Raw genomic sequence first — 17,455 nt, forward strand, 5'->3', positions numbered from 1 at the left:
GACCTGGAAACAGGGTTTATGAAAGTGTTGTAAGGTTCATTATTGTCATTGTGCGGAAAAGGATAATTTCCCTAAGAGAAATAGTGACATATACATAATAAAGTCCCTGTCCCTGTCATGACAGCTCAAGAGCATGCCATCGTTACCACCTATGTCACACTGCAGGTGTGCCTGCCATATGGGTGACAGCCGCTGACTTCTCTGATCAACACATAATTATCTCTGAATAAAAATGCACGTCGGAGTGGCTGGACATAATGGATTGAGGACCCAGGGCAAAATGCTCTTTGCTGTGTCCCACAGCACCACCTGGGGGTAGGAGGGGGCTGAGGGGACCCACTGAAGCCAGGGCAACCTTGAGAAACCTGCGGTGACTGGGCCACCCTGAGGTTATCGTGTTTATCCTTCCTGTCTTCTCTTGGATAGGAGAGGTCACTTGGTTAATGGTAGGATGCCCCTGATGGAAAAGGTCTTCCTGATCAGGGCTATTCTCCGCTGATCTAACCATATATCTCTCTTGCAGCATCTGGATAGTTTCCATTTGCAGAGTCCCCTTCCCCCATAAGATAATAAATATCATATCACAAGGATGGCAGTGCTCCTTCATGGAACACTGACTGTTTATTAGAGGCAAAAAGTTTAAGAGAAATGCTAACAATGTTCATTAATGGCCTGCATCCAGGTTTAATGAGGCATGTCAATATGCGGACTGGGCAACATCAGTGGCATAATAGTGGTGGTAAATGGGAGTAATTGTATCCAATTGTACGGCACAGCTTCCAGGAATGAGCCCGAACTGCCAACTGACAATGACAGAGCAATTATGGGAAGGCAAGCGAGCTGTGTCAAATTAGCACTTGGTGAGAACTCATTTTTCAGAGATGTGCTTGCTCTACAACACCACAAGTGATAGCTACTTTATTGTGAGTGATAGGAAGACCAGCACTTAGACTGATGTTCTGATTTGTCAATAGCTGTATTTGAAAGCTTAGTGTCACAAATATATAGAGATATTCAGGGAGAGAGGCACACTGCTCATGATCCGAAGGATAAGAACGTCGCTGAGAAGGTCATCTGTCAGTGTGAGCTGTCAAAGAGAGATCACACTCTATGAAAAGGGAACATTCAGCCGACTTAAGTAATTACCTTTGACTGAGATTTGAAGATGTCTTCTTTTGTTGGCCTACATTGACTGCATAATTTATAATTTACTGCAATCAGTGAAGGGCCAGGAATTGTAACTAAGAAAATCCTTATTTTATTTCTTATAATTACATTTCTTTTTTGCTCCCTTAGTACCTTGGAATGAAAAAGTAGGATATTGATGAAATCTTTTTTAGTAACTCACTCAAATCAGCTTTATCTTTCAACATATCATACCCAGATCAGAAGGTTTGGGGTTTTGGGGTTTTGGGGTTTTTTTTGATTGCAGATATGAACCATACCCTATGCCATTTTATAAAGTACACAACATTCCTAATGTGGCTTTACATGCTTTGTAGGATTACCAGTTGAAAAGGATAAAGGAGTAATTCAATTTTGTCTTTCTAGTGCAGAATAGGAAAAAAAAAAGATTTTGAGTACTAAGCACTGAAATTGTAATCCACATCCTATTCAGAGATAGTGATCAGTTTGATATAGTTGTCAGAACTGCAGAGAGATAAGTATTGTAGCAAATATTTTAGAACTTTGTGGATTAATAGAATTTTCATTGCTTGGTGTCTTTTTTTTCTCAGTAATCTCACTGGATCAATGTTTGAAAAGTAATTTCTTAGTCTTTAATAATCTTGAAAACAAAAGATAATATATGACCAATTATGCTCTGGGGTATAACAAGTATTACATTTTTGTTTTTTATCTTAATAAGAAAAATATCTACTTACATTATATTAACTAAAAATATAGCATGAATTGTTATCAATGCAGCTTTTGAATTTTTATTTTCTCAGTAAAAAAGTAATTTTGGAAACCTTTCTTTGGTTTTCCTTATTCTACTTGCCATTGTGGGCTGTCTGGTGTATCAAACTTTCTGATTTAAAGAAGGAAATCTTTTATTGGGATTTGCTGAATGATAAATGAATTGTAACAAAAAGAGACCAGGGATTAGCATGCCTTCTGGCTAAAAACTGTTGTTTAATTCCAGGTGTATTGATTAGCTGTATAGTTATTGACAAAAGAATTAATTTAAGTACTTTAAGTCAATGTTACTTTAGTTGAAATCTCTACCTTTAGGCAGAAGGAAATGCCAGTTCAAAACTAGTCTATTAATATATAGTCAAAGTACTGACACATGAAAAAGACTTTATGTCTTCATATCTTACATTTTAGGTAGTATTTTTTATGTCATGGTAATTTTCTAAGATTCATCAAAGAGTAATATTTAAAAATAGTAATTGTGGGTTTATTGATGTTTGCTAATTATTTAATGTTTCCTCTGAACTTTAAAGATTTTCCTAAGATATACTTTGTTTTCTTTAGTTTGAATTTCAGTATCTGGCATTATTTTAAATTATAAGTCTTGCTGATTCTGAAACACGTTTTTAATCATTATTTTTTTATGTTTCAGAATTCTTTAGGCCATTCAATTTCCCCCATTGTTGAAAGCTGTTTAATTCACAATGCCTTGAGTACAGGCCCGTCATCTATTCTATAGTGACTATACCACTTAATAATGGAATAGTGCATCAAAGTGCCACTTAGGTCTCAAATTGTTATGTATGACTGTCAAAGCGGAGAAAAAAGCAAAAAGAGGAAAAAAAAAGAAAAAAAGGAAAAAAACCTTGATTTGTCTTTACTACTGGAACGTGAATTTGTCAGCCAGGTTTTGAAATCACAACAGCATCGCTTGCATCCCCAGCGAGATGTCGAAAACTTGACAGGTACATATTTTTTCAACTACAAGCACTTCTATAATGAAAACTAAATACACAAATCTTATTTTTTTTGCTCTTGACAGATAGTTGTTGCCAATGGGATTTAATGTTCAGGTTTGAGTTGTCAAGAGAAATAACCAATAAGCAATCCAAGTAGTCAGTATACAGATATTCAAAAGCAAAATGCCTGGCTCATGTGATATACTAGGAAGATTTGAGTGTATAATTAACTAACTGAGGAACCAAGGACACTTAATCTTCCCTCTAATGGCAAGTTCAACCCATCACTGTCTCTCTCTGGGGGACAAACTGTAGCTTGTTTTCTGGTCACCTGGGCCTTTGGTTGTCATTTTGCTCTTTCTTATTCATCATATCCTTGAGTCCTGGCACTGTTCCTTTCATCACTACTCAGACACAGCAAGAATTAACAAGATAAACTATGGTTCATTTCTGAAACTCTATTCATCATCATATGTATTTTAAATTGAGGCTGTTTATCTGTCTGCCAACTCTGTGACACAAAAATATCTGATTTTCTTTCAGAGTACAGAAAAGGAATATGCATTTTTACATTTGTTGGCTACATAAACATTTACAATATGTACCCTGGAAACCACTAACAATATCTTAAAATAATGCCCCAAGAGCAGTCATTTATCTCCAGGCTATCCACTCATTTACATGGCACCGTATGTCTCTATGTGCATGTGTGTGTGTGCATGTGCGCACAGTATTTACATGTATGGGAAAGAGAAAAAGCAAGAGTGGTAAGGAGAAGACTCAGGAATGGGGTGCGGAGGAGGCCAGATGCGTTTTGCTTTGAACAGGTCCCCCTACCAAAGTCCCACTGGGTCTTTCAGCACTTGGTAGGAGCAAGCCTGAAGCAGCAGGCAGTTCCAAAAGAGAAATGTTGAATTCAAGCTCTAAAGAGAAATGACCACATAGTCCCAGGTGTGAAAGCCCTCTTGCACTGCTCCCATGTCCCCTACGGAACAAGGGGACCTAACATGGCTGGAGCAAACCAGGAAAATTTTCCATTTACATAGGAAACTCTCTGCTCACAGAGAGGTGATGAAAGTGGCTGCCATGTACCATGCTCCAAGAGTTAGAGTTATTTTTTTTTAAAGTAACTTTTAAGAGGCAGGACATGAAAAGGAAGACTGTAGCACAAAAGGAGAGCAGTATGTCTAATGCCTTCTGGGCCCCATGCCAGGCTTGTGGACCAAGAATCAGGGGCATCCAACTGCTCTCCCCAGGTTACTGATTTCATCTGTGAATGCACAGATGTGGGACATCGCACACAACTCATCCAGGAGCCTCAGGCCTCTTGTATGTCCTAAGTATATCTCTTATAAATATTCACATAGTGGGGAGTATAACAGTGGTTTTGTAAACCTGTCACTGCAATTATTATGCTTACTAAACTACTGGTTGTTTACTCAGCAAAATTATTAATTGCCAGGAAGAAATTTTGCAAAGCCAGATTATACACAAAGAAACAAAAGAGAACTCAAGACAAAAAGTGAGAACTTGCAGTATATAGGTAAACCCAGGGCTTATGGTATACACTGTGAGCAAGGAGAGTCAAAGTGAAGGCTGATACAACTTCCTTACTTCTTAAATCACTACTGTCACTTGTGTACAGTAAATCTGTCTTAGTTCATGGATCATTGACACCATAGACCAAAACGTTTAAGGTCTCTGGTATCAAAGTAGTTGGTGTACTTACACATTATGGACTTGATCTTGGAAGGTGCTGCGTCCCTGTCAGCCAGCTTCAGCTGGAGATCAGACTGCTCAGTGGCTGGCAGGATTGGATCTCTACCCTGTGTGGTAAAGAGCTTTGCCATTTCGCTTGAAAAAAAGATTGCACTTGTGGAGTAAATCTGCTTTCTGAAGAGGAAATCTGTGTCCTTCTTCAAGTTAAAATATTAAATAATCTTGAATGTCCATTTTTATCTAAAGAGTCATTTATGCATTTTTTTGTTTTAAAACAAATAAATTATGGAGCCATCATGCGTAGCAAGAAAGAGCAGAAAAATACTTGAGACCTCTCATTTTGATAGTCTTTTTTGATATGCACATTTATAACATTAAAACATCAATTTTATCCAGTTTAGTGAATTTAAAAAAAATTCATTAACCCTATCCAAGGGGATGCAAGAGGATTATATTGTAGTTACCAAAACCCTTAATACAGTGGTAGAAGTGACTGACACTGTTCTTCTAACACTGGAAAATTTACTGTAGATGCTTTTGAGTCAAACTATGCATACTTGTCTGCTTAATGCAGGTGCTTTCAAACATTAATTGTACCTGATAAAAAGCTCACATCCTAGCTGATATACATGTTAGAGGTACTGTGTGTTGTCATCTGCAAGTCTGGATCGCTCAAGGTTATATGACTGGGTTAATAGGATGAGATTCGTGGTTTAACACTCAGGCTTCTAACACACAGCCATAAAGAAGCTGAGTGAAATACAGCTGACTGTCTCCTCCTAGGAAACAGTTTGCAGGCCTCTAGTGATTGTTTCAAAAGTTGAAGACTCTTAAACGTCCTACATTTCAAAATGTCTAATTTGTGCAAAGACTTATAAGTGAAATAGCATGGAAGAGACACCCACATGAAAGAAATCTGTGTTTAAATATTTATCTGATGTTTTTTATTCTAAAAAACATAATTTTTTGTACAAGAGAGAAAAGATAAGAGAATTATTTTCATGAAACAACTGATCTGTATCTAATCTGTAGAGACATATTAATATCAAAAATAGACTCTCTCAAAAATCAGGCATAGCAAAGATTTCATAATATATTTGACTAATCAAAACCCAAACGGAAAGTTCTGATCTTCCCAGATGCTGATAAGGCTTACAACTTGCTTCAGGGCATTATAAACCATGCAGCACCAAATGCTTGCATATATTTCATAACACACCAAGCTCTCAAATATTTCCATAAAAAAATCCATCATTAAAATCTTTTCCCGGGCTGCATTGTACGGACATAGTATCATGCACTAATTTCCAAAGAGACATTTCCTCTTTTTAATTCCTTAGTCTGCCAGACCCAGCATGTTAGATACAGAGTAGATAGCAGGTTTTTTTAGGAACTGCAATTAAGTAACAGGAGCAAGGATACTCAGCCCCGCTGGCTGAATGAGCGAGGCCCAAGGAAAAGGACACAAATAGTTTTATTGTGTACTGCTTCAGTCCTGGGTCCATTTTAGTTCAACCTATTTTGTTGACTTAAATGACATTTAAGCATTATTTTAGCTTGTATTAGAGACGTGTCCACAGACTAAGGGCCATTCTCTGAGCAACACTCTCTAAGAGATTATGAAAGAAGCAATAGTGACGCTGTTTCAACCAGACCTGTATCCTTTCCATCACAAACTACCAGAAAAACAGAAGAAGAGAGGAATAAGGATGCTAATAAATATTTATTTTGCTCAGAGCATAAGCAGTATTTTGTTGCTAAGTGCAATAGCATGAGATACTCAGCATCCATAAACCTCTTCCGGGAAGCACTCACTTCTTGCAGATGTTTTGTCATAATTTCTTGCCACCCCTGCATATGCATATTAGTGGGAACTAATATTTCAGTGTCATACACACTTATCAGTGGCAAGATTTTGGAGGAGGGAGGTGAAAAGGAAAGGGGTTATGAGCTGACCTGAAGAGGGCAAATCTGTCCATCATTCCACCATTTAATGCCAGGAATGAAAGAAACCATCTGAAAGATGAGTTTACATCACAGCTTTGAAGAAAAAAAAAAAAAATTGAAGCTTTTCTCCTTATTTGGCACTTTTTTTGTTGTTTAAATATGTTGTATAAGCTGAGTGCTGCACATAGTAACAAGATATAGTTCATGCTTTGCGTTAATCATCTAAAGTATTGAGTCAGCTTTTTCTTAAAATTAGTAATGAATTTATTTTAAGTTTGATACTAATCCATGATATATTTTGACACTTCTCAAGAGCGGAAAGGTGCCAAGTTAACACCTGAGGAAAATTAAAGCCAAGGCTAAGCACACTGCTACATTGCTTTTGTATTGGTTTTACATGTTGCATACACCCCAAAATTAGCCTTTCTAAATATTTAACTGCCTAGACTGTATTAGTTTCAAAAGGAAAAAAAAAAATAAAAAAGAGAGAGAGAGAAAGAAAAGCTGGATTAAAAAAGTAAGGTGCTCAAGGAGGAGCTCAAGCTTTCACAGACTATCTTGTTCAAACATCAGAAATTGCTCACATCTTTGTCAACACCAAGAACTCTGAAAACAGTTACAGTAAAAAAATGTATACTGGAAATAGAAAACAAGGTCAAGGGTGATATAGGGTGATATTTTAGCTAAAATGCTTTCTTCAGGTGGGGACAAATTAAAACAGGGTTCATGCATTCTCTCTTGTAACCCCTAGAAAGCCTGATAGGCAAAGTTCTGTTTCCTATATTTTTTTGCTTTGTTCATTATTGTTCACATGAGTGTCTTATTAATGTTTTCTTATTAACCCTGTCATTTTAGACAATGGAACAAACAACTAGCATTTTTCAAGTTATGAGAAATACCAGTAAGAGGGGCAAGATATACAGTGTTGACTTTAAGAACAGGGCTGGTTTCTGCCATGCCAAACTATAAACAGGCAATATTATAGGAGGCTTAGACTTTGATAAAAGTATCCAAAAGACTAAGTGTATATCCTAACTCCCTTATCTGCCAATATCTTTCACTTCCTCCCCCAACTTTTCCATCCCTCTTCCAACAACATCTGACTTCATCTACAGCTGAAGAATGTGACCTTGGACTCACGTTACCCTAAATGAAGTAAATGAATGCAAGTCCAGTGTCTATGGTTTATTAGTAAATCTGTAATTAATAATTCTGTGCCACCCAGAATAATTGTCATTTTTATCTCCTTTGACATACCTTTTTATCCTTTCATAGTCCCCCTTCCTCACATAGCTTTTCCTTTGTTCCCAGCGACTGATCTGTCTACCTTTGGGGATATTTCAAGTTCAGAGTGAGTTTTACATTCTAACTTCAGATCTTACACACTGGAGATACGGGATTTCTGTAGCTCTCTGTACAGTTTGCCTGGGAGATTGGTAAATTCATACTGTGTAGACGATGAAACCAGATTCACACTTCTAAAACAGTATTTCATGCATAGCAAGATATTATTCTGATAAGAAAGTCAGAATGATCTAGTGGAAGTTAAAATTAATGTTGAAAGTAGTGGTCTGACATTTAACAGAAATGGAGTGTAAGGAAACACAACACAAACTGTTGTTCCAAATATATGCAAGAGATTTGCAGTCTCTTTCTGCTGCTACATAAAATTGCCATTTAGTAGGAAAAGGTAAGTGTAATAATGTCACAAAGTTATGGAACATACCAGAGAACACTGGACTGGGTCGTCATTTTAAAACATGAGCATTTGAGTGAGATTCAGAAAAAAACAGGATGCAGGAGAGGAAATGAATGAAATAATAGACAAAGGAGAATTTGGTCAGAAGAACTGATTAGGTTCTAGAATAGATAGAATCAAGAAAAATGTTTAGTTTTCTGAGGTTAACAGAGGATATTGTTGCTTATTTTATTTCATTTTACTACAGGTTACTTCTTTGGAGGGAGGATATTTTCTTTTTGATAATAACTGATCTAACCTGAAAGGACTTTTGACTTTGTAAAGAACTTTGACTTTTACTTATGTGATGTAAGGACTGGTTCTTATTTACACCCATCAACCCTTACAGGAAAATTTAAGGATAAAATGCCATTAGTCCCTAGAACTCAGTCAGGTGGACAAGGGGATACAGTTCATTAACTCAGCTGCAGTATGAGGCTGGTGTGTTCACCCGTCTCTTCACATCTACCTTCCAGTTATTCCAACTCTTGTACTGAACTCACATGAAGGAATTATAAAGACAGGCACTATACCTTAGGCATCACCATAAGAAGTGTTTTCAGATGCACCAATATCTGAATAATGATGGTGGGAGGCTGCAGTGTTGTGCAAACTGAAGTCACAAGTCTAGTATTGCAAGACAACTAAGCTGAAATGATGTGATGATGAAGACATTAATTCATCAAAATTCATCAATGTTCTTAAGTAAATACAAGATGCCTGTGTGAAATATTTTTAAAAACTGAGGTTGAAGTCTTTGCTCCATTTAAAACCAAAGTCTAATAAGTTTCAAAGGGACAGGATTCCTCCCCATCTTCTTACAGACCCACATCCAGGCAGCACTGAGGACCCCTAGCTCCCCAGAAATGGGAGGTTCTTTGTGCTAATTCTGAATGACCATGTTACAGTTTGAGTTGATCTGTGTTATCACGAGTATTATGGTGAGCAAGGTTTAGCCCTGCAAGATGGAAAAAAGGATTCCTTATCATGTACACTAGTTTCTCCTGAAATATTTATAAAATTCATGAAGGAAGAAAGCATTGGCATGCTCCTTCCTTCCTTCCTTCCTTCCTTCCTTCCTTCCTTCCTTCCTTCCTTCCTCTTTCTTTTTATTTCTTTAACTTTCTCTCTTTCTCTGTTCTTTTCTTCTTTTTTTCTAATGGACACTGCACATATAAGGGTTGAAGAGATGAGAACACAGATTTAATTCCTATAATGTTTCTATAATCAATGCTTTGTGTCTGAACAAAAGTGTAAAGAAGGGCATAAATGCACTAAGCTGCATTTCAAAAATGACATTGTAATTGCTGGGACTGCCTATCTTACCTTGGCCTCAAGCATTTACCAGGATTCAAATTTATTTCAAACTGTTCTCCCAAGTCTGCCTAATTTTTTTTTTGTCCAAATAGCAGCAACTCACAGTTAGTGAACAAAGCTTCAAGATTTTTTTTTACTTACAGCTAAATTTAACTTTACCCATCCAATAAAAAAGAAATAAGGGAGCCTTTATTATCTCCCTGGATTTCTGGGTATGATACCACATCATAGAGAAGTGGTTATTAGAGACAATGGCCTACCAAGGTGAAGTTTGTAATAAAGCCTATTATGTGGTTTCACCATTGACACTAATGGAATGTAACAGTGATTTAGAATGATTTAATGGTTCCCAGGTTGTGCTCTAATAGTGCTCTTTATATTATGATGTATATCACAAAACCTAATGTAGCTGTTGTGATATATTGACAGTATTCATGCTGTTTCATTTTTTTAGGGGAATTTTAAAAACTGTCAAAGAAGAAAATTAATAGGCTGCAACTGCTTTATTTGCAAGGGGTCTGTTTTTTAAATGTATGTGCATAAATTTCTATTTGGTGCCATGCTTAAGCTAATAAATTCATTTGCATTTTTATTCCAAAGTCATAAAAGTGGAATGCGTGCATGCACGCATTTGTGTGTATGTGTGTCTGCGTTTGAAGCCCTGCTTTGAAAAGATTGCACTGTCATCTCAAAATCTGTTTACAAAATGGTACTAATGGTTTCAAATGCTCCTAAAAGGGGAGTGCACAAGACAGGTTTTTTTCTTCTCATAGGCTGCAAAATGACACTAATTTAATAAGAGGGAGACAGCAGGGGGTATGCCTACAGATTCACTTAAAAAACATCCAGACCCTTAGGGGTCCAGGTGGCTTTTAGACTTGCACTTTAAGTCTGGAATTTAAATAAAAACACAATCAACCCAGAACAGACACAAAGGAAGATGTATTGGAGCTGAGATACCTGCATTTTGAAAAGGTTTGTGGGTGTCTCAGCAATGCCTCACCTATTACCTCTAAGGCATTTCTGGTTCTAAGTAGGTTAAGCAACAGCAGGAATTTTCTTGCATTTTCTATAAGTTTCTTCCCCTTCTTGTAATTTAAAAGCATGAAATATCATAACTCTAAAGATCATTGTTCTGAGCACCAACCAGATACCCCAGGCCCCTTGAATGCCAAGGAAATGGTCAATGGATTGAGGTCATGATGGTGAGTTGCCAAAGAAAATATTCACAGAACAGTTTTCTCCCCCCAAAAAGTCTCATACCTGGCTACATTTACACTGTGAATGTTAGAATAAAGGTCTTCAACATTTTTTCTGATAAGTGTTTCCTTCCCCTTTTGCACAATTTCACCATTTTTAAAATGAGTTTCACACACTTTCATGTTGGAACCAGGCACAGTTCTTTTGGAGGGCAGAAGAAGGGAGGGCCCATGAAAACTTGAGTACTGCTACCTAGATTGCTTCATCAAACAGTGCAAAGGGAATGGATCTTCTCAATCCCCACTCAAGCTGAGAAGCTGTGGGAGGTGTTGCCCATCTCTGCTCCTCTATTAGTAATGAAGAAGGAGAAAATGTCAGTCCTGGTGAGGATGGGAAAAGGACAAGAGTATCAGCCCTTAGAGGGGAAGAGGACAGCAAGAAGGAGACAGCTGCCTGGCAGTGAGCGTGTCACGTCACAAGAGACTGTTCTGCACTTGTGTCAGGGGAGTCTTAGGTCTCATCTTTTTCTTCTGACCCCAAATAATCTCTGCCTTGTGTTGTGTGCTGCCACTGCCATAGCAGGAGAAGGCTGAACCTGTAAAGGACAGGGCCCCCAAGTCCCTGTTGGGTGATGGTGACCTTAGGCTTCCTTCACCCCTCGAGGGTGATTGTTGTTTCAAGCATCTTCCACACCAGCTGGTAGGTGCTGCTGTGGCATCACGTGTATTGCTGAGGTGAGAACAAATTTGTGTGGGTTCATGCTGCACCCTCCTTTTGGAGGTGTAAAGGAGACCAATTTGTTTAAATTGTCCAGCTAAATTTACCCCAGATGAAATATTCCTTGGGTTCCTATGCTGATGAAAGTACTATCACTTAAGGGGGAGAGAGACACTGCAACCTGGGAGGAAAAATTATGTGAGCGAGTACTCAGAGAGGACATGAAAAATGCCAAGCACAGTTTTGGTCTGTCACCACCATAGCGAGAGTTTCCCAAGCAAAGAGGGAACTTGTTCCTGTGGGACTCTGCAAAGAGCCTGCTTTGCCAAACTGTAGGCTATAGCCATTTACTTACACTGACGCTCACTAATTGCTCTGTTACAGGGCAACAACATGACACTTTTGTCATATACTGCTTCAGGTTAGCTTGCTTGTAGACTTTTTTTTTTTTTTTTTTACCTCCTGTGAAAACACCAGCTTGTGATAAAACCACCTGTGAAGAGATATGCTGGAACACAGCCAGCCATCTCCTGATGTGCTTCCACTCTCGTGGCCAGGGAAATTCAGTGAGCACAAAAGGAAAATTTTCCTCTTTCTCCAATTCACCCCCTAAAACTGTCCGCAAACCATAACTTTTCAAGTGTAAAGAGTATGTACAGACTGGAAAATGGTTTTATAAATAGAACCTTACATTGAATAATGACTTTAGGGCACTGAACTGAGAGAGGACAGGCAGAATTTTGGAGTCATTTGGTTTTGACACTGAAGTTATTTCAAAGTTATAAGCAAGATATTTCTCAGGAGATGTTCTCTCTTCCTTTTCTTTTTGTACTGTATCATCCCTGTGGAGAGCTTTGTAGAATCATACAGAACGAAATTAGGCAAAGTGTCTGTTATATAACATCCTGGTTCTCCAAAAATAATGGGAGTATCATTATCACCTGTTCTCCCTTCCTGAAGTTTATGTACAGCGCATGGAAAGCAGGGTCAGGAAATAGTGGAGAGCATATAATGAAATATAAAGATACTTTTTACAGCAGTGCATTGAAATTTGCATAATTATTATCCCATTTTGACTTTTTAACTTTAGAGAATCTATGTGGGTCAGTTTTCCCTGTTTTAATTAGCAAAATCAAAATAACAAAAAATGGCAATTTCCTTCTTTCAAGCTCAAGTGGACTACTCAGCCTGTAGCAATAATTATATTTTTCAAATGTGAGGTACCTAATTTAAAATACAAGATTCCCAGTAGTTGCAAAAGTTTTAAGGACAAGAAGTGACAGAAGCAAGTGAGCCTTTTTTTCTTATTGCTTCCCAGCCAAAAGTCTTCTCAGCATCTAAACTTCATAGGAATTGTGTCTTTCATGTAAATAAATTTCTGTGTCGATATTATTTATTGTAAAATATTTTACCCACTGGAGCAAATGAAGAGCAAGGCTTTACTAATCAGATTACTAGCATGCTTATTCTAATTTATACCTTCCACAGTTAGCCTTTAAGCCACAGTTGACCTCTTATTTTTTATATTAACTGGAAACAATTCATCAAGTGAGTTACCCCTCTCCTTTCAAATCCACTTGTATTACTAAAAGGTTGAGTAAAGACCTCTGGGGAACAAGGGCAATTTTTGACATGGATCTCAACAGATTAAACTATGCAGGGACAATATAGAATACATTGGAGCAATAACATTATCACATCATAGCCTGATTGAGAGGCATTTCCTTGCATTTTTGTCCTTTTACCATAAGCCAATAGTAGCCACAGGCATTTGACTGGAGAGCCCGGAGGATTGACAGGCCTGGCAGTCATTACACGCTGGATTGAATACTAGATTACTCCAAAGTGGCTCAGGGTCAAGGATCAGTGTGTTCCCTTTTGGCACTAAATGACTTTAATATCCTTACTGTATTAGTCAATTACTTTAAAGCTGCTGCTCTCTGAGCTCTCTCTGCCCCCCTGCAGTTTACTATGGACATTTGAATTGCTCCCATACTTAACCCACACATCTGCTTTTAGCTGTCAAAAGAATAGTGCTACCACTGGAGCTATTGACAATGCAAAATGAACAGAGATACTTGCTGTCAGTGTCAAGTGGCACTTTCTTTCCATTGTTTGTTTTAAACAACTCCTAAATAACTCCACAGTGAAACTGTTCCTAATTCAGGAAGAGTCTGATCTCGTTTTGCCAGCTACCTTTAATCTAATCTCAGCCTGACCAAACCAAGCAGGAGCAAGTTATTCTCTTGTCACAGTTAATTGTTTTAGGGAAAGAAAGAGCCAAAGTGCTGTGGTAAGACACAAAAAGAAGAGTTGCTTTAAACTATCGCTTAAATTTCACAACAGCCACTGTGACTATAGCAAATTACACTGCACTTCTGAATTTATTGGTGCAACACAGTGAAGAATTTTATATCATGGCCACTGAACATTAAAAGGTCTGGCTTGGCTTGGTGTTAAACCAACATGTCTAGATTAAATATGAGCAGAACTGATCTGAATTTTAAAACTGCTCGAAAGTCATGCCTTCAGTGTTTTAGTGAAAGTGATATCACTGCACATGAAAGCACATCTGTGTCATGGGGCCCAACTTGTGTGTGGTGATGTCATTGGGCTAAAAAGCAGCTCAGGACTTCACAGCTAGATACATACAGAAATAATTCTCTCTTACAAATATGTCTATTTTCATCTGTGTGAGGGCAAATGGGCACTGTGTTTTACTGTAAGAGCTATCAACAGTGCAGTTTGGTTAACCCATGTGTATATTCCTTGTAGGCAGTCACACCTTTTTGCTTTTTTCTTGTTAACTTGTAATGTGGGTATAAGGAATGGTTATTTTGTTATTTTTCTCAAAAATACAACCAGTGTTTTACAAGGAATAGCACCATGCATATTGATGCATGCATCAAATTAATCTACTTTGTGGACAATCCAAGAAGGATCTGTCATGTCAATGTTACCTTTCTTATCCTTCAGAGAACTGTTAAATATCCTAATGAGCAAGGGCTTCAGACTCTTCATTTAGTGCATGAAAAAAAGCAAATTTTGTCAAATTTTTACGTACATGGTAGATGTAACACAGGTCATTACTATTGAGAATTCTAAATATATGATATCCAGGCTGCCTAATATGTTTGTCAGGGAAGTGTCTACTGAGACCTGTTTGCTGAAGGGTCAAAGGAAAAAATAATCCACTGTGCACTGTAAGCTTCTGGAAAGCTCAGGCAGTATCAGAGACATTCTAGCTCCCGGCTTCAGCAGTCTTTGCATTTCACTCAAAATTAAAATTGCTGTATTAGGAATTAGACAAAAGAACATTTAAAATAAAATACTGAGTCTCTAAGTGCCTGTCCACGTTATTCAGGATTTTTGAGGATAATAAATACATTTTAGGTAAGAGAGTTATTTTAGGTAATAAAAATGCAGTAATATCATCAGTGCAAAAATATATGCACACTTGTATGTCTTTCAATACACAAAAATATTTTATATGATGAATTCTGAGTTTTGCCATTTTGAGTAAATATTACATGTGTTTCTACTCTAGGAAGGCAGACAGATATGTGGACAGTAACATATATTTCGTTTGCAGTGTGCCTCAGCTCAGCGGCTAAGCATAATGAATGGTGCCTTGGGGAATGCTCTGAATAATTGTGCTAATTTAAAATTTAGTCAGCAAAGGACCTTAAAAAACTTGATACCTCTTGGTAATGATGCATCATTAGCACTTTTCATTCATTTATATTTTGTTGTGTTTAGGGATTTGGGTATTCAGGAGAAGAAAGGTAGCCTGACAAGAGAGTGATTGAATCGGCCCCCTTGATACTTGGGAGTGACAGAAGGTGAAGTACTGTAGCTGCAGTTGACAACTACTTTAATATGAGCCACTTATAAATATTTACAATTCATAAGTCAATGATGAGCTTGTGCATAGCACATAAATAATACCATAAGTATTTGGCATATTTATTTTGAGCCTGATCACTAGTTTGGAGATAGCTTAGTGTTAAAGAGTTATGGAAATATTTTCAATTTAAAAAGCTTCATTTGGAAAACACAGTGCACAGTTTTGAAGAGAATATTATACATGAAACAGGTGACTTCACACTTCTAGAAAACTTCCATTCCGAAGAACCATTCTCACCTTAATCATGGGAGTAAAACATCCAACTTCAGTGCAATAATATACATGAGTAAGATTAATAGGAACTGGCTTTCAATGATTTATTTGGCACAGATACCACAGCACTTAACATATGGCCTTTTTGCAGTACAGCGATAAGCATATCAGAATCTAGTCGTAAAACAGTGAGTCCTATTTACTGCACGAGACATAATTTTGTTGGGGACGTCATTCCTCATGTTAAAGAATTCTACTAATAAGTAGATTTTGTAGGTTAAATGAGACACCTCAGGTGCATGATTTTGATCTGACTGCAATAAAAGATCAAGCTCTTACCAAGATGACAGGTTGAAAATGAAGCACCTAATGACTGACAGATTTCAATATTTTTTGTTCAAGACAGACAATTATATGCAAAGGCTTTTTTGTTTCTTATATTAAATGTTGTACATTGTTCATAATGTGGGGGGGTTGTGGAAAAACCCAACAGCGCCACACTCCATAAAACAAAATTAAAAAAAATGAAAAAGCTTACAGAGAATACATCCCTTTTTTTTGAAAAGCTAAAACGTCTGTACTTTCCTGAACTACTTTAGGCAGAGTAATTAGCTGTAGCTTCTGTCTCTTGAATATGAGTGCAAGGTGCAGTGATGAGTGCTAAATACGTTAATCAGTAGTGAAAACTAAATTGGAACGCTCTGGAACACTTGCATAGATACATAAAAAGATAAACTATTCCTTTGCACAGGTAAAACATATAATAACTTGTTATGTTTGTGTGTATAATTTTCATGTTTTCTGGATTTTGTCATCACTACTTTTTAAATATAATAATGAGGTTTTAAATGACCATTGGGGATGGATACTCCTTTCTTTCCACTCTGGTGGGTAATGAGAGAGACAACACCTCCAGCCATTATCCCTTCGAGTGCTGAGTGGGAGTGCAGTTAACTTTGATAGCATAGAAGTAAGTACATTTTTTATTGCATAGAAAAAAAAAAATGTCGAGAATAACCTATTCAGTTTAACATTTTCACAGAGTAATTACACATAAAATTAGCTAACCATCAAACTTTTTAGCTACTTTTCCCCATCATATTAACTGAATACATACACATTTCATCTTTAAGCACAGAAAAATTATTTTAACCTGGAAATATCCAGAGAAAAAATCTAGGTTGCCTTTTTCTTCATGTTTTACTTGTTGATAATTTTAGGTTTGCCTCTCAAACTATAATTAATTTTTCAGATACTTGTGTAGAAAATCAATCTGCAGTGTCTCTCTCACGTTTGTACAATGCAATCATTCATTAATGCGGTTCCAAATATCAAAAACGTGTCTGTTTTCTGTTTAATTTGTATGCTCTCTTGTAATATGATTGTCAGAGTCTTCTTGTCATGGATCATACTGAGGTATGTAAACAACATACAAACTTACTTTGAATGACAATCTCATAATATTCTCTTATAAAATGACATACACAAATCAAGGAGCTAAAGCATGGAAAGTAACATATTTTGGTCTTGTGACTAATGGTAACCTGGTGCTATTGAATTACTGAACTGTGTCTGAGAACTAATGAGAAAAATTTCCCAGGGGAATCTTTATCCAATGCACTTGGAGAGCACCTTGGGGACTCATTCCGTGTCTGTCACCTTTCCCGTCTCATTGACACTCAGCTTCTTTACCACCATTACACTGTGCAACCATTTCACTTTACACCTCACGATTAGAATATTAAAAGGAGAGAATACTACACTACTTGCTCCAGATAGCTGAGTTGTTTTTGACACTTAAAATAGAAATTGTCACTGAAATAT

This window comes from Athene noctua, chromosome 3, assembly GCF_965140245.1.
Source record: "Athene noctua chromosome 3, bAthNoc1.hap1.1, whole genome shotgun sequence".
NCBI lineage: Eukaryota > Metazoa > Chordata > Aves > Strigiformes > Strigidae > Athene > Athene noctua.